Source organism: Arachis hypogaea, chromosome 10 (genome assembly GCF_003086295.3).
Source record: "Arachis hypogaea cultivar Tifrunner chromosome 10, arahy.Tifrunner.gnm2.J5K5, whole genome shotgun sequence".
NCBI lineage: Eukaryota > Viridiplantae > Streptophyta > Magnoliopsida > Fabales > Fabaceae > Arachis > Arachis hypogaea.
Window position 1 is genome coordinate 21108868 of NC_092045.1, and position 25126 is coordinate 21133993.

The 25126-nt window shown below is 36.4% G+C and overlaps 1 protein-coding gene and 1 long non-coding RNA gene across 2 annotated transcripts in view; one reads left to right on the plus strand and one right to left on the minus strand.

Moving 5' to 3' along the window:
* Window positions 1-25126, plus strand: part of LOC112715348 (probable carboxylesterase 7) — a 249606-nt gene that overhangs the window by 223114 nt on the left and 1366 nt on the right. The gene's annotated exons all lie outside the window — the stretch shown is intronic.
* LOC140175822 (uncharacterized) lies at window positions 18277-24847 on the minus strand. The gene is made up of 2 exons (XR_011866505.1): window positions 24432-24847; window positions 18277-18949 (listed from the first exon to the last, which is right to left on the minus strand). It is a non-coding gene; the product is annotated as an uncharacterized lncRNA (long non-coding RNA).

Genomic DNA, 25126 nt, shown 5'->3' on the forward strand with positions numbered 1-25126 from the left:
CTAGACACTTGAGAGATTAGAGTGATATACACTACTAGTGAGGGTTCAATGCTTGATTCTATGTTCCCTGCTTTCATGAGCTCTCTTCTTACAAGCGTACTTATTTTCACTGTATGATTTGAATTAGTGAAATTTGATTTATGTTTGTCTTGGAGAACTTATTTATTTTTAACCAAGTAGGTAGAAACATTTTGCATTTAGTTGCATTCATAGGTTGCATCTCATACATTCTATCATTCCTCTTCATATCTTTATAGTTTCTCTTGAGCTTAGCATGAGGACATGCTAGTGTTTAAGTGTGGGGAGGTTGATAAACCACTATTTTATGGTTTATCTTATGCTCAATTGAGTGGTTTTTATCAACTCTTTACTCACTTATTCATACAATTCGCATGTTTTACATTTTCCTTCTTGATTTTATGCTATGATTGAAAATATGCTTCTTTGATCTTATATTTGCTTATTATTAATCCTCTCTATTACCATTAGATGCCTTGATATGTGTGTTAAGTGTTTTCAGATATTATAAGGCAGGAATGGCTTGGAGGATGGAAAGGAAGCATGCAAAAGTGGAAGGAATACAAGAAGTTGAAGAAGTTGTTAAGCTGTCCAACCTGACCTCTTCGCACTCAAACGGCAATAACTTTAGCTACAGAGGTCCAAACGACGCGGTTCTAGTTGCATTGGAAAGCTAACGTCTGGGGCTTCGATTTGATATATAATATGTCATAGTTGCCCTAACGCTAGGCGACACGAACGCGTGATCCACGCGGACATGTCGCATCTGCGAACTTTAATCCGCGCGGCCGCATGGGCGATGCCTCCGCGTCACTTGGCCGCGACCTGTACAGACCAGAAAACGCTGGAAGTGACTTCTGGGTTGTTTCTGACCCAGTTTGCGGCCCAGAGAACACAGATTAGAGGCTATAAAGTGGGGGAATGCATCCATTCATAATCATGCTTTCATAATTCACTTTTCATGTCTTAGATGTAGTTTTTAGAGAGAGAGGTTCTCTCCTCTCTCTTAGGATTTAGGTAGAGTTTTTAGAAATTAGGATTTAGGACTTCTCTTAGTTTTAGGAGTGACTCTCAATCCCAGGTTTAATGTTTCCTTGTTTTAAGCTTCCCTTTTATTTTATTTTACTTTGGATTGATTATTTACTTTTGCTATTTAATTTATGAATTCTTCCATGTTACAGATTATTATTTGAATTAATGTTATTTGAGGTATTTCAGATTGATGATTGCTGTCTTTCATTTATATAAATAATTTGGATTTTTCTGTTACCCTTTTGGTTTTGGTTGAGTAATTGGTGACTCTTGAGTTATCAAACTCATTGTTGATTGAAAATTAGATTTCTTCATTTCATTAATTCAAGTTCCAATAACTCTGACTTTTCCCAAGGAAAGACTAGGATCTGAGGAATCAAAATTAATTCATCCACTTAACTTACCTTCATAGTTAGAGGTTAACAAAGTGGGAGAAAAATCCAATTCTCATCGCAATTGATAAGGATAGGACTTCCAGTTCTTATACCTTGCCAAGAGTTTATTTTACAGTTATTTATTTATTTTTATTGCTTTGAAAATATACCTGTGCCCATTGCCCAAATTCCAAAAACCCCAATTTTACCTTTTTCATAGCCAATAATAAGAACATACCTCCTTGCAATTCATTGAGAAGACGACCCGAGGTTTAAATACTCGGTTATCAATTTTAAAGGGGTTTGTTACTTGTGACAACCAAAACGTTTGCATGAAAGAATTTTTGTTGGTTTAGAAACTATATCTACAACGCGACTATTTTTATAAAATTCTTTACTAGCAAAAATCCTAACGTCAGTGGTGACAATACTTTTATTTTCTGAATGAATACCTGAACAGTGCATATTTTTTATCTTGTTATTTATGAATGTTAAAATTGTTGGCTCTTGAAAGAATGATGAACAAAGAGAAATGCTATTGATAATCTGAAAAATCATAAAATTGATTCTTGAAGCAAGAAAAAGCAGTGAAAAAGCAAAAGCTTGCGAAAAAAATGGCGAAAAAATAATAGAAAGAAAAAGAAAAAGCAAGTAGAAAAAGCCAATAGCCCTTAAAACCAAAAGGCAAGGGTAAAAAAGATCCAAGGCTTTGAGCATCAAGGGATAGGAGGGCCCAAGGAAATAAATCCAGGCCTAAGCGGCTAAATCAAGCTGTCCCTAACCATGTGCTTGTGGCATGCAGGTACAAGTGAAAAGCTTGAGACTGAGTGGTTAAAGTCGTGATCCAAAGCAAAAAAAGTGTGCTTAAGAGCTCTGGACACCTCTAACTGGGGACTCTAGCAAAGCTGAGTCACAATCTGAAAAGGTTCACCCAGTCATGTGTCTGTGGCATTTATGTATCCGGTGGTAATACTGGAAAACAAAGTGCTTAGGGCCACGGCCAAGACTCATAAAATTAGTTGTGTTCAAGAATCAACATACTTAACTAGGAGAATCAATAACACTATCCGAAATTCTAAGTTCCTAGAGAAGCCAATCATTCTAAACTTCAAAGGAAAAAGTGAGATGCCAAAACTGTTCAGAAGCAAAAAGCTACAAGTCCCACTCATCTAATTAGAATTAATATTCATTGATATTTTGGGATTTATAGTATATTCTCTTCTTTTTATCCTAATTGATTTTTAGTTGCTTAGGGACAAGCAACAATTTAAGTTTGGTGTTGTTATGAGCGGATAATTTATACGCTTTTTGGCATTGTTTTTAGGTAGTTTTTAGTATGATCTAGTTACTTTTAGGGATGTTTTCATTAGTTTTTATGCTAAATTCACATTTCTGGACTTTACTATGAGTTTGTGTGTTTTTCTGTGATTTCAGGTATTTTTTTGCTGAAATTGAGGGACCTGAGCAAAACTCTGATAGGATGCTAACAAAGGACTGCTGATGCTGTTGGAATCTGACCTCCCTTCACTCGAAATGAATTTTCTGGAGCTACAGAACTCCAAATGGCGCGCTCTAAACGACATTGGAAATTAGACATCCAGATCTTTTCAGAAATATATAATAGTCTATACTTTGTTCGAGATTAGATGACGTAAACTGGTGCTCAACGCCAGTTCCATGTTGCATTCTAGAGTCAAACGCCAGAAACACGTCACGAACCAGAGTTGAACGCCCAAAACACGTTACAACTTGGCATTCAACTCCAAGAGAAGCCTCAGCTCGTCGATAGATCAAGCTCAACCCAAGCACACAAAAAGTGGGCCCCGGAAGTGGATTTATGCATCAATTACTTACTTTTGTAAACCCTAGTAGCTAGTTTAGTATAAATAGAACTTTTTACCTTTGTATTAGACATCTTGGATTGTATTATTCAATCTTTTGACCGATCCTGGATTCTGAATTGTATTTTTGATCATGTGATCACGTTTTGGGAGCTGGCCTCTCGGCCATGCCTGAACCTTCATCACTTGTGTATTTTCAACGGTGGAGTTTCTACACACCATAGATTAAGGGTGTGGAGCTCTGCTGTACCTCAAGTTTCAATGCAAGTACTACTATTTTCTATTCAATTCGACTTATTCTTATTCTAAGATATTCGTTGCACTTCAACATGATGAATGTGATGATCCGTGACACTCATCATCATTCTCACCTATGAACGCATGACTGACAACCACTTCCGTTCTACCTTAGACCGGGCGCATATCTCTTGGATTCCTTAATCAGAATCTTCGTGGTATAAGCTAGAATTGATGGCGGCATTCATGGGAATCCGAAAAGTCTAACCTTGTCTGTGGTATTCCGAGTAGGATTCCGGGATTGAATGACTGTGACGAGCTTCAAACTCGCGATTGCTGGTCATGATGACAAACGCAAAAGAATCAAGGGATTCTACTCCAACATGATCGAGAACCAACAGATGATTAGCCGTGCTGTGATAGAGCATTTGGACCATTTTCACTGAGATGATGGGATGTAGCCATTGACAACGGTGATGCCCTACATACAGCTTGCCATAGAAAGGAGTGACAAAGATTGGATAAAAGCAGCAGGAAAGCAGAGATTCAGAAGGAACACAGCACCTCCATACACTTATCTGAAATTCCCACCATTGAATTACATGAGTAACTCTATCTTTATTTTTTGTTTAATTTATTATTATTATTCAAAAATCCAATAATCTCTTAATATAGTTGAATCTGCCTGACTAGGATTTACAAGATGACCATAGCTTGCTTCATACCAACAATCTCTGTGGGATCGACCCTTACTCACGTAAGGTATTACTTGCATGACCCAGTACACTTACTGGTTAGTTGTGTGGAGTTGTGACAAAGTGTGATTTATGTTTGAGAGCACCAAGTCTTTGGAGCCATTGTTGATGATCACAATTTCGTCCATCACTTTTCCACCATCATACTCAAACACTTATATTCTGGTGGCAGTGGATTATGTATCCAAATGGGTGGAAGCTATTGCAACACCCACTAATGACACTAAGACAGTGCTAAAATTCCTCCAGAAACACATCTTCAGCAGATTTGGTATCCCTAGAGTATTAATCAGTGATGGGGGCACTCATTTCTGCAATAAACAGCTTTATTCTGCTTTGGTTCAATACGGAGTTAGCCACAGGGTGGCCACTCCATATCATCCACAGATAAATGGGCAAGCTGAAGTCTCTAAAAGAGAACTTAAAAGAATCCTGGAATGGACTGTGATTAACCGTAGAAGGGATTGGGCAAGAAGCTTGGATGATGCTCTGTGGGCATACAGAATAGCATTCAAGACCCCTATAGGGACCTCTCCATACCAGCTTGTGTATGGAATGGCATGTCACTTGCCAATGGAACTGGAACATAAGGCCTACTGGGCAACCAGATTCCTGAACCTTGATGCCAAGTTAGCTGGAGAAAAATGATTGCTCCAGTTAAATGAGCTAGAGGAATTTAGACTCAATTCTTTCGAGAATGCAAAAATTTACAAAGAGAAAGCAAAAAGATGGCATGATAAGAAATTGTCATCCAGAGTCTTTGAGCCAGGGCAAAAAGTTCTGCTATTTAATTCTAGGCTTAGATTATTCCCCAAAAAATTGAAATCCCGGTGGAGAGGACCATATGTGATTACAAGTGTGTCACCATATGGATACGTAGAGCTCTTGGATAATGATTCTAACAAAAAGTTCATTGTTAATGGACAAAGAGTCAAACATTATCTTGACAGCAATTTTGAGCAAGAATGCTCAAAACTGAGACTTAACTAAAGCTCAGTAATAGTCCAGCTAAAGACAATAAAGAAGCGCTTGCTGGGAGGCAACTCAGCCATTTACAAAGCTTATTTATTAATTAATTGATTTTTACATATATATGTCAAGTATCTTCAAGGTAAAATAGCAACTGCTTAAGTTCACAGAGTTACAGAAGGATTCAGAGAATATAACAGCAAAAAAGGGAAGCTCACTGGTACGAAAAAGCCAGTAAAAGCTGTTTTGGGCGTTGAACGCCCAAAAGAAGCACCTACTGGACGTTCAACGCCAGTAAGGATAGTCATATGGGCGTTAAACGCCAGAAAAGAGCATCTTCTGGGCATTGAACGCCAGAAAAAAGCACCTTCTGGGCGTTCAACGCCAGATTTACAGCGTCTTGGGCGTTCAGAAAAACGCCCAGTGACAAAGGACTTCCTGGCGTTCAACACCAGAAAGAAGCAACAGCTGGGCGTTGAACGCCTAGGAGAAGCTGCACATGGGCGTTAAACGCCCAAAACATGCAGCGTTTTGGCGTTTAACGCCAGGATGGTGGGGAGGAGGTAAATTCGTTATTACTTTAATTTTTTAAAATTTTTTATGTTTCAATTCATGATTTCTTGCATAAACATGTTACAAACTCTCATCCTTCAATTCCAAAAATTTTAATCCTAATTTCTAAAATCCTTTTTTAAAAAAATATATCAAATGTATCTTAATCCATAAACACAAATCTTTTTCCAATCCAATCCAACTCTTTTTCAAATCTTTTTCAACTCATCACATCTTTTGAATTTCGAAATTTCCTCTCCTTCTATTCATCTCATTTCCTTTCTTTTGCTTGAGAACAAGCAAACCTCTAAGTTTGGTGTGATTTTCCATGATCACTGAGCTAAAACTCATCAAGATCATGGCACCTAAGGGAACAGGAAGAGCAAGGATGTAACTTGAAGGAACTAAAGCGTCAGAAATTATCTCTTGAAGGACCAAGCACCCCACAGACTAGAGGAACATCCATTTCCTAAAATAAAGGTTGTTGAGTCCTAATCTTTGCCTTAACTCTGTGATAATTGTTCTTATTATGAATTTACCTTAGAAGTTATATATTAGTAGTAGTAATTAATATCTCTATTTTGATTTTATTTCCAATTAAGTTATAATTTATTTTTCTCATCATCATCAAACATGAATAAAATAGTAGATTTTTAGAATAAAGAGGCAATTTAATTTTTTCGAGTTCTTAATAAGGAAAATTCTAATTATTTATATGTGGTGGAAATACTTTTTGTCTTCTGAATGAATGCTTGAACAGTGCATATTTTTTATATTGAATTTTATGAATGTTAAAATTGTTGGCTCCTGAAAGAATGATGAACAAGAAAAATGTTATTGAAGATCTGAAAAATCATGAAATTGATTCTTGAAGCAAGAAAAAGCAGTGAAAAACAAGCTTGCGAAAAAAAAAAGCAAAAGAAGTAGAAAAAGTAAATAGCCCTTTAAACCAAAAGGCAAGGGTGAAAAGGATCCAAGGCTTTGAGCATCAATGGATAGGAGGGCCCAAGGAAATAAATCCAGGCCTAAGCGGCTAAATCAAGCTGCCCCTAACCATGTGCTTGTGGCATGCAGGTCCAAGTGAAAGGCTTGAGACTGAATGGTTAAAGTCGTGATCCAAAGCAAAAGAGTGTGCTTAAGAACTCTGGACACCTCTAATTGGGGACTTGAGCAAAGCTAAGTCACAATCTGAAAAGGTTCACCCAGTTATGTGTCTGTGGCATTTATGTATCGGGTGGTAATATTGGAAAACAAAGTGCTTAGGGCCACAGCCAAGACTCATAAAGTAGCTGTGTTCAAGAATCAACATACTAAACTAGGAGAATCAATAATACTATCTAAATTCTGAGTTCCTATGAATGCCAATCATTCTGAATTTCAAAGGATAAAGTGAGATGCCAAAACTGTTTGGAAGCAAAAAGCTACTAGCCCCGCTCATCTAATTAGAATCTGAGCTTCACTTAAAACTCTGAGATATTATTGCTTCTTGATTTCTTTTTATCCTCTTTTATTTATCTAGTTGCTTGAGAACAAGTAACAGTTTAAGTTTGGTGTTGTGATGAGCGGATATTTTATACGCTTTTTGGGGGTAATTTCATATAGATTTTAGCATGTTTTAATTAGTTTTTAATAGAATTTTATTAGTTTTTAAGCAAAAATCATATTTCTAGACTTTACTATGAGTTTGTGTGATTTTCTGTGATTTCAGGTATTTTCTGGCTGAAATTGAGGGACCTGAGCAAAAATCTGATTTAGGCTGAAAAAGGACTGCTGATGTTGTTGGATTCTGACCTCCCTGCATTCGGAATGGATTTTTTGGAGCTACAGAAGACCAATTGGCGCGCTCTCAATTGGGTTGGAAATTAGACATCTAGGGCTTTCCAGCAATATATAATAGTCCATACTTTGCGTGAATATAGACGACGTAAACTGGCGTTCAACGCCAGTTCCATGTTGCAGTCTGGCGTCCAGCGCCAGAAACAGGTTACAAGTTGGAGTTCAACGCCAAAAACACGTTACAACCTGGAATTCAACTCCAGAAACAGCCCAGGCACGTGAGAAGCTTAATTCTCAGCCCCAGCACACAACAAGTGGGCCCTAGAAGTGGATTTCTGCACCAATTATCTTAGTTTACTCATTTTCTGTAAACCTAGGTTACTAGTTTAGTATTTAAACAACTTTTAGAGACTTATTTTGTACCTCATGACATTTTTAGATCTGAAATTTGTACCTTTTGGCAGCATGAGTCTCTAAACCCCATTGTTGGGGGTGAGGAGCTCTGCAGCGTCTCGATGAATTAATGCAATTATTTCTGTTTTTCCATTCAAACATGCGTGTTCCTATCTAAGATGTTCATTCGTGCTTAACTATGGAGAAGGTGGTGATCCGTGACACTCATCACCTTCCTCAATCCATGAACGTGTATCTGACAATCACCTCTGTTCTACATCAAATTGAATGAGTATCTCTTAGATTTCTTAATCAAAATCTTTGTGGTATAAGCTAGAATTGATGGCGGCATTCATGAGAATCCGGAAAGTCTAAACCTTGTCTGTGGTATTCCGAGTAGGATTCTGGGATTGGATGACTGTGACGAGCTTCAAACTCGCGAGTGTTGGGCGTGATGACAAATGCAAAAGAATCAATGGATTCTATTCCGATATGATCGAGAACCAACAGCTGATTAGCCGTGCTGTGACAGAGCATTTGGACCATTTTCACTGAGAGGATGGGAAGTAGCCATTGACAACGGTGACACCCTACATAGAGCTTGCCATGGAAGGAACTTTGCACTTTTGCATGAGAAGAATATTACATTACAGGAATTCAGAAGACAAAGCATCTCCAAAACTCCAACATATTCTCCATTATTGCACAACAAGTAATTATTTCACGCTCTTCTATTTTTTAGTAATTCAAACTAATAATCATAATTGATCTCCTGATTAAGAATAATAAAATAATCATAGCTTGCTTCAAGCCAACAATCTCCATGGGATCGACCCTTACTCACGTAAGGTATTACTTGGACGACCCAGTGCACTTGCTGGTTAGTTGTGCGGATTGCAAAAGTGTGATTGTAATTTCGAGCACCAATAGTCTCCTCCTACCTCTATTCAATACTTCATTTCAATGTTCAAACTTCAATCTGCTATATTCCTCTATTTTGTTCTGGATATGATTATAAATTTATAATTCTACTAGATTGACTTTTATATATAATTAAAACATGATTCATTCTCATGTTACTTACTATATACTTCGTTAATGGTTGAAGCGAAATGAAGCACTATCAAAAAAGAGGAGACCATATCATCTTATCAGAATGATCAATTCACAAACTACTACTGAGCAAATCAACTTTAATTTTTGAAGTTACAAACCAGCTAAAGATTTATATATTTATATATAAAAAATAGATAAGTATATTATTAATATAATAAATTACGGAGAAGTTTGTATATTAGAATAATATGCTGAACTGAACTCAGTTAAACTTTTGAAGTCTTTTAGTTGAAATTTTCTCTATTCTATTTAGTTTTGGAACCCTCAAATGAACTATTTAATTTTTGTTGTTCAATTTTGTTTTGAATTTTCTGTTATTCAATTCCTTTCGTAGAATTTAGTGGAGTTAATAAGGGTAGATTATCAATGTAAACTAGAAGTTTAAACAATTAATTGTTTGTGATTTTGAAGCACTTTTAATTCTTATTGCTATGTTATAACCCTGCTATAAAGTCAAAACATTGTCACTAGAATATTTGACAGAAAAATTATGACAGGACATAAATCCAAAAGGTAATATATCTTTCTAAATGCTAGGATTTTTGACATTTTTTATTCTCCTATCTAACTTATGCAATATATTTGCTTTTAGATTATGTTATAACTATGTTCAGACCTCATTTTTCTTGTATTAATTTATTTAATTTTGGTTTTGTCCCTTTAGAGTTTATGTTTGGATTGTTTGTATTACCAAGTGAAAAATACTCATCAAATAACCATACTATTTTTATGATCAAATATGTGTTCTTATAGACTGTGATTACTGTGATAAATCATATGCAATTGGAGTAGCAGGAGTTGTGTAACACCCTACCATACAGAGTCTTATACTTAAGTCATAAAGTTGAGGTGGCAAGGTACTACGACTTCTAAAAGTAAAATATATAATAATAATAATAATAATAATAATAATAATAATAATAATAATAATAATAATAATAATAATAATAATGAAAAAGGGATAGTATGTTAGGAGCCTTGAAAAATAGGTAAAACAAAATCGCAAAATCAAAAAGCGCAACCCTCAGAAAATGTGGTTACTTGCGTGAGAAGAAAACTAAATCTCAACAACAAATATATACAGATGACATGAGTAGAGGGTCAATAATACAAATTAACAAGCTCCTAACTCAACCTGCGAAGCCAAGGCTGGACGGAGAACATATATGTACATATATATACATAATAATAACCCAAAAGAATATCTTCAAAACCCTAGTTCTCCATAAAACCTCTAAGAGGTACGTAAACAAAGTATTCCTATATACAAGAGGAGAAACTATACATATATATACATCAAAGTAACAAAAGGGGATCCCAAAGTAAACCACTTCACCGCAGAAACTTCAGACGCCTACCGAGGTGCCGCTCAACCTGCATCTGAAAACAACACAATATGGGATGAGAACCGGATGTTTTCAGCATGGTAAAAGTGCCACGCACATAATATATAAGGTCTTGGGAATGCCAGAGGTAATCCTAGAACACCGACTCTCAAATTATAAAGTTTAAATTACTAAACCAAAAATAAAAAAAAGGGTGGTCTTCTAGGAAATTCTAAACCTAGCTTAAACTTTAACCTTAACTCTAACCTGTCCATCTTTCCTTTGTACCTACATCTCCGATGATACGCATAGACAAAACAAATAAACAAGGCAAGCACAAGTAGAAAACAAGTAGTTCAAGTAACAATTACAATAATTAGCAGAATATAATCCATTAGGCATTCCCAATTAAGGCATAGCAAACAAGGCACACATGTGCATATGACGAATGTTTATTCTACTGGCCGTTAGCTCACATGTCGGTTACTTTGCCAGAACCCGACACATCTAGTAGCTAACCCAGACATTGGTCTCTAGGTTGCACATCTCCAGGAGGATCATAAACGAAGGAGAGTGCCTTTCCACCTTCTCCTGGAGGTTTCACAAAGGAGAGTGCCTTTCTACATCGAAGAAATGTACCTTTCCACCTTGTATCCAGAGAGGAATGTGGGGGAAACAATACGAAGGAGAGTACCTTTCCACCTTCCCCACATCTGCATCACGATAAGAGAGGAAACTTCCATCCTCAACTTGCCATATCGACCATTTCGGCCACACACAGTCATTCCTAAATCTCATTATTTATCATCATCATTTCCTTACATTCGTTCTTTATAGCCATAGTAACATGTATTCATTTAGCTTTCACATCATTCTCTTATAATTCATTACGTTTACCCTTTCCGGGTCCCGACCAAACCATATATCAAACTCTTCTCAACCCTTTTAGTATTGAATAATTTTAAAATCAAACCAATTCTAACATTAAATCAATCACATAACACGAAGATTAATCTTTGACTTTTCGGACCCATGACTATCACTAAGAAATCCTTGACACTCTATTTTCTTTTCTGTTTTTAATATAACAAATGAACTCAGAATTGGGAAAACTTTATGTCCAGAAGTTCAGTTTGGAATAAGTTTTATAACAAATCAAAAATCATAATTTTCTGATTTAACTAGTCTCAGAACCAGAGGAGAAATGCTGACTGCTCTACAGTGCTTAGAAACCAGAAAACAACAGCAGCATATGATATCTAAAATTCCATATAAAATTCAAATTAAATCCAATAGCCTTCAAAATTAGTATGGTTCAACTTAACATATCCAGGTTTCTTTTCCAATTGGTTTCCGATCAATACCATTTTTAATGAAGGAGTTATGTAACATGGAAGTTGAGTAACTTTCTGCAAAATTCTGTTTTAAAAGCCAATGAACATGTCCTCTTCCAAGTCCCATAACTCACTCATTGAAACATGGACAGCCCTGAAATTTAAATCACATCTGCTAAACATAATTAATTTTGACCTCCAATTGGTTGCACTTGAATATCCATCCATAATCAGAAGTTATAAACTCTCAAAGTTGCTGATCTAAGAAAACAGAATCTGGCTTTTATTGAATAACGCATCATATTTCAAAAATTCATATCTTTAAAACCACAAGTCCAAACATTATGAAATTTTACGAGTTAAAATAATAGGACTAAATCTTTATTTAAAATTGGTTCCATTTCAAAATTCATTTTGAAACATTTGCAGCAGAGCCAACAAGTTACTGGTGTTCTAAAAATTCTGCAGTAAAATCAGATTCCACGATTACAATTTGAAAATTCACCATAAATCATATATTTAACGAAAAGATCCCAAATTCTCCAGTTCAGTTTCAAATATTCTGAGGTTTAACCAGGATTTGGTTCCACGCAATTCCGATCATCACAGAATTAATTACAGCATATGCAATACCACCATAACACAACTCTACATCCTTCCATCATCCATTATACCTCAATTCTAAATAATTCTCATCCATAATTCCACAACTATATCATGAAGACCTTCAACAATTCATCATCTATACACATTCATTAATCTAATTTAATCAACCATCATTAAATCATCATTTAACATTCAAATTTCCATTCTCAATATTAAATAACAAATCCATACTCAACTTGGTTCATAGTTATCAACAAGGCACTAAGCAATTTACACCCTCATACATTCATTCTTATCCTATGGTCATCTAGTCTAAGTTTTCGCAGAATATTATATTTAAATGCGTGAAATCTTAACCATACCTTGGCCGATTTCCACGTATTTATCCAAGGTACCCCACACGGCAAAGTTGTAAGCCTCAACCGCTAAAAATTCAGCAACTAGAACTCTCACCGAGCTTCCAATTAAGCTTCCAACATCTCCAATTGCCTCATATCACATATTTACATGCACCTAACATAATTATCACAAGCATATTCCCAAAAGTCAATACCCAAAACACCAAATTAATGAATTAACTAAAGTTTTAGGATTCTCACCTTACCAACGGGAAATTGGGACAAGACCCGACAAGTCCACCAAGTTAATTTGATCCTAAACATCGAAATTAAACAATTTTCAACATAAGTGCTCATGGATTTTCGAAACTAAAACTGAGAAAATCAAGGAAGAAAATGTGAATTTCTTACCTTACAATATACCGGACTTTGTAGAGTTCGATGCCGTAGTCGCGTGGCAGCAAACGGTGCGGCGATCGAAGTTTCGAATCAAAAGTTATATGGATTTAATCAAAGCCAAGGGTTTTTGGAACTTTGGAATTGTTCTTCCCCTTGCTAAAATGTTTCAGTGTGCTTGCATGCAGAGGGAAGAAGAGCGGGCTGAAACTCATTAAATGAGATGGGTTAGTTGGGTCCACGGGCCGGTTGGGCATGTTTGGCCCAATCTTGTGCCAAATTCTTTGAAATTGGTGTTAAAATTCTCGTTTTAAAGAGCTCTCTTCTATTTTAATATTAGATTTATATTTTTAATTTTTCTTATTAAAATTTAATTAATTGACAAATTATTCGCTAATTTTTCAGGGTTTACAAGTTGTAAGCCAAGAATGCAAAGTCATTGTTGCACAGTATTAACAAATAATTATAGAGGAATGTTGTTATCAACTGGTAGTTTGGGTGCTCTATTACTCAATGCTTTTGTATATATTAATTTTACTCATCATAAAAATATATATTGAGACCAACTTTTGAAAGAAAAAGTCGAGCAGAATCGTACAACATTTAAACATGATCTACAACAATGCAAATTAGAATTCAAACTTTTAATTTTGTAAAGTCATTCATATGATGTCGATAGAAGGGTTCATAGAAAGTATAGTGCATAATAATTTTTTAAGTAAAAGAGATGAAACTAATAATTTTAAACATACATAAACCAAACACGACTATATGATAATTACAGATTTTTAATTTTTATTTGAATCTTTTTATCTATATTTATTGTAATTCCTGGTAGTAGAATCAATGACATTGTGCAGCATTAAGTTGAGGCCTTAGAATCAAATCCAATACAAGCCGCATCCTTTTATCATCATTAATCTAAAAAAATATAAATATTTTAGAGTTACTAATAAGAGAAAGTCTAGGGGCCAGTACTTTTATTAAAATCTGGCCAACACTTAACCAGCAAAAGAAAAGTGGGTAATCTCATACCATTAAAAATACTAATAATGACTAATTGGTGGCTACAAATCACAAAATCTGCTGGCTCCCTAGTACTCCTCTACCAACAAAACTATATATTTTAGAATTATATAAATATTTATCCTTTTTTTTCTTTTCAAGCAAAAGAAAATTACATTTATTGTATAACTATACGTCTTCCTGTAGTTTGTCATCTAAGTTGCCATCCATACTCCACAATCATTACGGTGTTAAATAAGACGCAGTTAGCTTATACAGATAAATATTTCAAAGAGAAAAACACAAATACAGATATTTTTTATGAGTCAGGAGCTTGTTCTCCTATTTCTAGCATATCCACAAATGCAAAACAAAATAAAATAGAGAAAAATTCAACTGAAAGACTTCAAAAGTTTAATTGAGTTCAGTTCAGCATGATTCTAATATATACAAGCCTCTTTATAATTTATTATACTAATATACATCTATTCTTTATATATAAATATATAAATCTTCGGTTAGTTTGTAACTTCAAAAATTAAAGTTGATTTGTTCAATAGCAGTTTGTGAATTGATCATTTTGGTAAGATGATGTAGTCCACTCTTCTTTGATAGTGCTTCATTTCACTTCAACCATTAACGGAGTATATATGATAAACGACTATTTTATGGTTTACAATGTGTTTAATTGTGTGGTTTTATCATGGTCTTTACCCACTTATTCATATAATTAGCATGCATTTATATTTCCTTCCTAAAATTATTACATGATTGAAAACATGCTTCTTTGGTCTTAATTTAGCTAATCTTAATCCTCTCTTATTACCATTCGATGCATTGATCTGTGTGTTTTTTTGGGCATGAATGAGTGAGAGATTGGGAAGGAAGCTTGCAAAAATGGAAGGAACACAAGAAATTGAGGAGATTACCAGCGAGAAGTGACGCGTACGCGTCAGCGATGCAACCGCGCGGAAGAAAGGAATTTGCAGTGACGCGGCCGCATGGCTCAAGCGACCGCGCAGATTGGAAAAGCACAAGTGACGCGGAAGCATGGACGACGCGAACGCGTGGCAGGAAAAAACGCGAATGACGCGTCCGCATGGATTGCGCGATCGCATGACGTGTGCGATCTGCAGAATTACAAAAGTCGCTGGCAGAGATTCTGGGCTGCATTTCAACCCAGTTTTCGGCCCAGAAACACATATTAAAGTCAGGGAACTTGCAGAGATTCAGGATGCTCTCATAATTCATAATTTTAGTTTTAGATGTAGTTTTTAGATAGAGATGTTCTCTCCTCTCTCTTAGGACTAGGATTAGGATTAGGATTTTAACTTCTTCATCACAGGTTCAATATTCCTTTTACTATTTATTTTCTCTTCTATTTTCGTTTACTCTGAAGCTTTTATTTGTGTTTGGTTTATGTTGCCCAATTGGCTTATGGATATTGTCCGTGTTAGAATTGACATTTTCATTCAATATAATTTGAGGTATTCCAGATATTTATGATTTCAGTTTAGCTTTTTATATTTTTGGCTTTGGTTGATTAATTGGTAACTCTTGAGTTATCAAACTCATTGTTGACTGAAAATTAGAATTCTTCAAGAATTAATTCGAGATCCAATAACTCTAACTTTTCCCAAGGAAAGACTGGGACTTGAGGATTCGAATTAATTCATTTACTTAACTTACCTTCATAGTTAGAGGTTAACAAACTGGGGGAAAAATCCAATCCTCATCACAATTGATAAGGATAACTAGGATAGGACTTCTAATTTCTCATACCTTGCCAAGAGTTTATTTTACAGTTATTATTATTTTATTTTACTTGTCATTCAACTAACTTTTTACCTTAATCCAAAACCCCAAAACACACTTTTTCATAACCAATAATAAGAACATACCTCCCTACAATTCCTTGAGAAGACGACCCGAGGTTTAAATACTCGGTTATCAATTTTAAAGGGGTTTGTTACTTGTGACAACCAAAACGTTTGCACGAAGGAATTTCTGTTGGTTTAGAATCTATATCTACAACGCGACTATTTTTATAAAATTCTTTACTAGCAAAAATCCTAACGTCAAAATGGCGCTGTTGCCGGGAAATTGCAAACGTGTGCCTTATTATTGGTTATTGTAAATATTTTTCAAAAATATATATATATATATTTTTTTTTCTTTTACTTGTTTATTTGCTTCTTCTTTTCCCTCTTATTTCTGATAGCTATTATGAATTCTCACCCCTCTCGCTTTGAGTTTGGTTCTAATTTTGTTGCAAGGAATGAAAGCTATAACAGGACTATGCATCAAGGTCTAAGCAATCAAAGACAGACGGAGCCAAGAGGATCTGATCAACCCTTTAGGCAACAACACCCTCCTAGATATCACAGACAAAGACCATCCTACAATGCATACCAAGCTGATAGATATGGTAAACTGCCTAGTAGCTACCAACAAGCCCCACCGTATGCTCAGAGACCATCCTCACAACATAACTTTGAACCACCACACTCACAAGCCCCTTTCCACCATTCACCTCCATTCCACCATTCACCTCCATATGACCCCAATCCCTATTCACCACACCAACCACCATATGAACCATACCCAGAACCACCACCTCAATATACACCATCTCCATATCCTTATCAAGAGGAACCACTTCCATGTTATGAACCTTCTCTCCCAACAATTGAACCCTCCTATCCACCCCAAACCTCCATGGAAAGCAAACTTTCCTATCACTAGTCTCGCCTCTACTCTTTAAGCACTTATATCCCACTTGGGCCAACCCTCTACACCCAATATTCAACCCTCAAGCTCCACTGCACTTCCATCTCAACCACATAATAATCCACCCATCCCATCACCACCATCCATGGAAGAGCACCAACATCCATCAATCCAAGAGCAACATGATCCCACTGATACTATTGACATGGAACGAGAGAGAAGGGATCATCTTCGCGAATCCATACTTCATAAGGAGCTAGAAGAGGCACTAAAGATGAAGGTAGTAGACACCCTTGAAGTTGACAGAGCGGTTGAAGAACTAGTGAAAGAAGACAACAAGGAGGATTTTGTGCTTAAAAGTGAAGAAATAGTTGAAAAGAAAATCATCGAGGACGAATACGATTGCATACTTAAATACCTGGATCAAGAAAGAAATCGATTACCTTTCCGACATTCGGACATTCAAAGAACCCCCATGGTTTCATGTGGGAAATCTACTGAAGAATGTAGCAGGAAGGATGGTGGACGAAATTGTGATAAAAGAGTTTCAGGCACTGTTAGAGAAGCTCACAACTCCGTTCAACTAACCAGCAAGTGTACTGGGTCGTCCAAGTAATAAACCTTACGTGAGTAAGGGTCGATCCCACAGAGATTGTTGGTATGAAGCAAGCTATGGTCACCTTGCAAATCTCAGTTAGGCAGATTAAAATGGTTTATGGGTTTTGAAAATAGAAATAAGAGAATAGATTAATAAAAGGGATAGAATACTTATGCAGATTCATTGGTGAAAATTTCAGATAAGCGAATGGAGATACTGTAAGGCTCAAGGACGCCTGCTCTCCTACTGCTTCAACTCAATCCTTCTTACTCCTTTCCATGGCAAGCTGTGTATAGGGGTTCACCATCAGCGGTGGCTACTTTCAATCCTCTCGGGAAAATGATCCTATGCGGCTGTCACTCGCACGGCTAATCGTCTGGAGGCATCACCCATGGTTGATGGCTACATCCCATCCTCGCAGTGAAAACTACGCTCACGCACTCTGTCACAGCACGGCTAATCACTGGTTGGTTCCTGCGCCTACTGGAATAGAATCCCTTGATTCTTTTGCGTCTGTCACTAACGCCCAGCACTTGCAAGTTTGAAGCACGTCACAGTCATTCATTACCGGAATCCTACTCGGACTACCACAGACAAGGTGAGACTTTCCGGATTCCCAGGATCCTACTCGGAATACCACAGACAAGGTGAGACTTTCCGGATCCTCATAAATGCCGCCATCTATCTAGCTTATACCACGAAAATTCTGTTAGGGAATCTAAGAGATACACATTCAAGCTCGGTTGCATGTAGAACGGAAGTGGTTGTCAATCACGTGCGTTCATAAGTGAGAATGATAATGATCGTCACTTTCATCATTACACTCATCATGTTCTTGGGTACGAATGAATATCTTGGAATAAGAATAAGAGAGATTTGAATAAAAGAAAATAGAATTGTATTAATACTTGAGGTACAGCAGAGCTCCACACCTTTAATCTATGGTGTGCAGAAACTCCACCGTTGAAAATACATAAGCAAAAGGTTCAGGCATGGCCGAATGGCCAGCCCCCATGAAGGTCTAAGAACTATGCGTTCAAAGATCTGATCCTAAGATCTAAAGTGATCAAAAGATATCTAATACAATAGATAAATGTTCTATTTATAATAAACTAGCTCCTAGGGTTTACATGAGTAAGTAATTGATGCATAAATCCACTTCCGGGGCCCACTTGGTGTATGTTTGGGCTGAGCTTGATCAATCCACGAGCTAAGGCTTCTCTTGGAGTTGAACTTCAAGTTATGACGTGTTTTGGGCGTTCAACTCCGGATCATGACGTTTTTCTGGCGTTTAACTCCAGACAGCAGCATGAACTTGGCGTTCAACGCCAAGTTACGTCGTCATTCTTCGAATAAAGTATGGACTATTATATATTGCTGGAAAGCTCTGGATGTCTACTTTCCAACGCCGTTGAGAGCGCGCCAATTGGAGTTCTGTAGCTCCAGAAAATCCATTTTGAGTGCAGGGAGGTCAGATTCCAACAGCATCAGCAGTCCTTTTGTCAGCCTTCTTCAGAGTTTTGCTCAAGTCCCTCAATTTCAGCCAGAATTTACCTGAAATCACAGAAAAACACACAATCTCATAGTAAAGTCCAGAAATGTGAATTTAACATAAAAACTAATGAAAACATCCCTAAAAGTAGCTCAAACTTACTAAAAACTATATAAAAACAATGCCAAAAAGCGTATAAATTATCCGCTCATCAAAGGAGAAATTGGGCACTCCGGTGGATAGTGAGCAGCACGATTTGATATTGGAACAAGTGGAGGAAGCCAGAATTATTGAAGAAGAAGAGGAGGCAGTGGTTGAAGACTTAGGAGATACTGAACCTCCATGGGAAAGTCAAGTTATAGAGCACCCTTCAAAGACGTTTGAAGCTGATGTTGAGGAGGGTGTACAACCTCCAAAGCATATCATAGTTGAAGACTTTGAAGGAGACGATCAAGAGATGGATTCAATCATTGATGAATTCTTATCTACATTTGAATCCTCTTCCATTGGACTTGATATGGAGTTTAAAGAAGATGAAACACAACATCCCATGTCCTTGGTGAACAATGAAGAAGAGATTAAATTGGAAGAAATTCACCAAAAGGAAGAGGTTGATATTGAAGATTACAAAGAGGTAGAAGATGTCGAAGAAGAGCACAATGGAGTGGAGCTTGCACGTTCATTAGAAACACCTTCCCCTAAGTTGCCATCATCCTTCACAACATTCAAGTGGGTAAAATTCATATCCCTTAGCTTTCTAATCCGACTTGAATATGGGCTACTGGAGACGGATGGTCAACTTAGAGCTCTTTGTGACATTAAGCGTAAAAGGGAGATGGTCCGTGGTAGAAGTTGTCAAGCAAGGTTCAACATGGTTGTGTGCTCAATGTTTAAACGTAAAGGTTGGTGTAGAGCTCAGTTGCATGGGTCTAGGAAGTTGTTTGGACGCTTCAGTGAGAATTCTAAAGCTGAACCACCCGGATGAAATCATGACAATCAACTTGAAGACGGGTGCAGAAACAAGATTTGGGATCCCGAAGGATATTGGATTTGCAAACATTGGTGGAGATTCCTGGATCAGTACAAGCATAAGCCACCATGACAGGGAGCTCGCCAAATGTCCAACTTAAGGACTTTAACTAAAAGTGCTAGGTAGGAGACAACCCACCATAGTATGATCGTTCTCTTTTTAGTTTTAATTTTAGTCTATTTTTGAATTTTTATTGAACCTGAAATTTTTGCATGACATTCATTGCATTTTGCATTCTGCATACGAAAAAAAAAGAGAGAAAACACGCACGCGACGCGACAGCGTCGCTGATGCGTCCGCGTCACTAGTGCGTTGGGAAGAAAAGAATCGAACAGAGAGTCACGCGAGAGCGTGGTTGGAGGGCGCCATTAGCATAATTTGACCCCACGCGACCGCGTCGCCCACGCGACCGCGTCACCCACGCGGCCGCGTGCCATGAAAATCGACGTCAAAAAGGTGCATGGCCGAAAGTTGTGCTGGAATTGGGCTGGACTCGTGCTAGAAGCCCAAGCCCTCCCACGCGAACGCGTGCCCCACGCGGCCGCGTCGTCTTTCAAAAATGGACATCCACGCGATCGCGTCACCTACGCGACCGCGTCACCCAGATTTTTGGCAAAATGCAATTCAAACAGAGAGTTATGCGAATGCGAGGCTGCACTCGCGCCACTAGCACAAATCAAGGGATGCGATCGCGTGACCCACGCGTCCGCGTCGCCTGACCTTATTGCGCACCACGCGGCCGCGTCACCCACGCGACCGCGTTGCCAGCGTCGCACACCTTAACCTAATATGCCAAAATATTTTATCTTTTCTTCCCCAATCCTAATTTTTCCTCCCTCCTTTCTTACTTACTTCTTCTTCCCTTCTTTCCCTTCTCATTCTTCTTATCTTTTATTTTATTTTACTTAATTTATTTGCATATCTCATTCATTACATCTTAATTTTGTGCATATTTTTATTTTCTTTTCTAACTTTATTATTTTTCCATTGGTGTTAAATTTTTTTATTCAACTGCTATAACTTTTCTGGTATTATCTGGTGCTTAGTGACTTGTTTACACTGTTGGGTCATATTATTTAAATCAATGCTATTCTTTTATGATATTTGTATTCCTTTTTGCATTGACATGAGCTTATATTGTCTTTCATTACCCACACTCTCCTCCCCTATATTTCAAATCTTGCACCACTGTCATGCCATGGCTTCTATTATTTTCTCACTTGCATGTTGTAGCTACCATGTAATTGAGACCCTTATTATCTGGCATTAACACCCATACTTTATTTTTTTTCTTATCTTTATTTCTGGGTTACTTTTTCTTCTTTTTCCTCTTCTTTCAAGATGGCCACCGAGGAAGGAAAAAAGCGAAACTTCTAAAAGGGGAGACAAACAAGTCCATCTGCGCAATCTTTGGAAAAAAGCGTCAGTTGGAGAAACCCGTCCACTTGCACATCTCAGCATGCACCGAGGACGGTGCAATCTTTAAGTGTAGGGAGGTCGATACCGATCTCCATGGGTTAGTTACTCTTCTATCTTAACACCAATGGTTTATTTTCCTTGTTCATTGTTGCATTTGCATGATTGATTGCATATTTGTTTGATTTTTGCATATTTTACCACTTGGTTAAAGTAATATTTTCTTTTTCAAGAAACCTTTTAGAGCATTTCACTAATTTGAATAAAATTTAATGTTACACTTGTTTGAAGAAATATTATACTGGAACATGGTTTAGAGCTCGAGCACACAAAACCTGTGAGATTTTTTAGCCTATTCGAATTGGTTGCATTTTACCAACCAATATTTTATTTTTGGTGTGTGTTTTTCGCTCTAAAATTGTGATCTTTGTCTTGCTTAATATACTTCCATTGTTTGATGTATGCATGCACTGATATGATTGAGGCCTTTGTTTCACTAAGCTTACATACCCATATGGCCTTACCCTTTCATTATCCTTTGCAAACCAATTTGAGCCTAATATACCTATTTGTTCTTTACTCTAGCTCATTACTGACTCTAAGCGGAAAACAATAATGTCCTTAATTTGAATCCTTGGTTAGCTTAGACTAGTAAAGTGCTTATGATTTTAAGTGTGGGGAAGTTGGGTTTGAAAATATTTGGTTTGAATAATTGGGTGTTGTATATTTTAGTGAAAATGTGCAAAATAATGGTTGAGCACATGTTATTGCATTCAATACCTTAATTATATGCATTGGAAAAAAAAGTGAAAAAGAAAAAGAAAAGAGCAATTAATAAAAGAGGACAAAATGCCCCAAAATAAATAAGTGAAATCAATGCATATGAGCTGTACTCAAAACTTAGAATGCATAAACATGTAGTAAACACAGTTAATGGGAAGTTAGATTTTTCATTTTAATTAAATGAATTGTCTTAAGCTAGGTGGAAAGTTTATGTTAATTAAGGATTCAGATTTTAGTCCACTTGGCCAAATACAATCCTACCTTGACCCTAACCTCATTACAAACCTTAAAAGACCTCTTGATTTGTGTATTGGTGCATTAAATTTTTGTTGATTGTTAGATGAAGAGCAAGCTATAGAAAGCAAGATTAGTAGAGAATTGAGAGAATTGACCCTAAACACTTGAGAGTTAGAATGATATACACTACTAATAAGGGTTCAGTGCTTAATTCTATGTTCCCTGCTTTTCTAAGCTATCTTCTTCTTGCAAGTTATTTATATTGTATTTTGTGATTTGAATTAGTGAAATCCAGTTCATATTTATTCTTGAAAGATTTATTTACTTTTTCACCAAGTAGGTAGAATCATTTTAGCATGTAGTTGCATTCACATTCATAGGTTGCATTGCATGAGTCTTGCCTTTTCCTACTCATTTATTTAGTCTCCTTGAGTTTAGCATGAGGACATGCTAATGTTTAAGTGTGGGGAGGTTGATAAACCACTATTTTATGGTTTAAAATGTGTTTAATTGTGTGGTTTTATCATGGTCTTTACCCACTTATTCATATAATTAGCATGCATTTATATTTCCTTTCTAAAATTATTACATGATTGAAAATATGCTTCTTTGGTCTTAATTTAGCTAATCTTAATCCTCTCTTATTACCATTCGATGCCTTGATCTGTGTGTTAAGTGTTTCAGGCTTTATAGGGCATGAATGAGTGAGAGATTGGGAAGGAAGCTTGCAAAAATGGAAGGAACACAAGAAATTGAGGAGATGACCATCGAGAAGTGACGCGTACGCATCAGCAACGCGACCGCACAGAAGAAAGGAATTCGCAGTGAAGCGGCAGCATGGCTCACGCAACCGCGCAGATTGGAAAAGCACAAGTGACGCGGAAGCGTGGACGACGCGAACGCGTGGCAGGGAAAAATGCGAATGATGCATCCGCATGGATGACGCGATCGCGTGACGTGCGCGATCTACAGAATTACAAAAGTCGCTGGCAGAAATTCTGGGCCGCATTTCAACCCAGTTTTTGGCCCAAAAACACAGATTAAAGTCAGGAAACTTGCAGAGACTCAGGATGCTCTCATAATTCATAATTTTAGTTTTAGATGTAGTTTTTAGAGAGAGATGTTCTCTCCTCTCTCTTAGGATTAGGATTAGGATTAGGATTTCAACTTCTTCATCACAGGTTCAATATTCCTTTTACTATTTATTTTCTCTTCTATTTTCGTTTACTCTGAAGCTTTTATTTGTATTTGGTTTATGTTGCCCAATTGGCTTATGGATATTGTCCGTGTTAGAATTGATATTTTTATTCAATATAATTTGAGGTATTTCAGATATTTATGATTTCAGTTTAGTTTTTTATATTTTTGGCTTTGGTTGATTAATTGGTAACTCTTGAGTTATCAAACTCATTGTTGACTAAAAATTGGAATTCTTCAAGAATTAATTCGAGATCCAATAACTCTAACTTTTCCCAAGGAAAGACTAGGACTTGAGGATTCGAATTAATTCATTTACTTAACTTACCTTCATAGTTAGAGGTTAACAAAGTGGGGGGAAAATCCAATTCTCATCACAATTGATAAGGATAACTAGGATAGGACTTCTAATTTCTCATACCTTGTCAAGAGTTTATTTTATAGTTATTATTATTTTATTTTACTTGTCATTCAACTAACTTTTTACCTTAATCCAAAACCCCAAAACACACTTTTTCATAACCAATAATAAGAACATATCTCCCTGCAATTCCTTGAGAAGACGACCCGAGGTTTAAATACTCGGTTTCAATTTTAAAGGGGTTTGGAATTTCTGTTGGTTTAGAATCTATATCTACAATGCGACTATTTTTATAAAATTCTTTACTAGCAAAAATTCTAACGTCAATATAGCAGGTAACATAAGAATAAATCATGTTTTAATTATATATAAAAGTCAATCCAGTAGAATTATAAATTCATAATCATATCCAGAATCAAATAAAAGGATATAGTAGATTGAAGTTTGAACTTTGAACCGGAGTACTGAATAGAGGTAGGAGGGGACTATCAGAAGGGGAAAGAAGAGGTTTGTAGCTTACCTAAATCGGTGGCACCATGGCGGAGAAGAGAACAGCAACGATGGTGACACTAGCAACTTCCAACACGGCAACACCCACAGGTCGCAGCAGGGAGCATCGTGCGATATAACACCTATACGACAACACGCACAAACAAGACAATGTTGCAAGGCAGGACAACAACAGTAGCGTGAGGCAGGACGGCAAAGCTGGGACAACGCAAGGTAAAGGAGCACACAGCGAAAATATGACTAGGAAAGCAACAAGAAAGGGCGTAACGAATAGGGAGAAAGAGACAATGACTGATTTTGAGACTTTTGTTAAGGTTAGGCTTTGTTCTTTATTTTTGGGTACTTTTAATTATAAGAAAAAAAAAGAGCAAGCACAAATGATGTTTTTGATTAATTGATTTTATGTTTCTTTTTATTTTTTGAAATGGTACGATGATTTAATTTTAATTTTGATTATTATTTAAAAAAGGTATTCTTATTATATAAATAAAAAATATTGTTTAGTCATTTAATAAAATTAATTATAAGAATATATTTATTTTTTATAATTATAAATAAAAATATTTTTGTAAATATAATAATTTAAAATTTTTAAAAATTAAACAAAAAATAAATACTAACAAAGATAAATAAAATTCACATGACAAATTTTTATTTTTTATATAGTACCGTATGTATAAATTAATAATGGTACAAAAGTCGGGA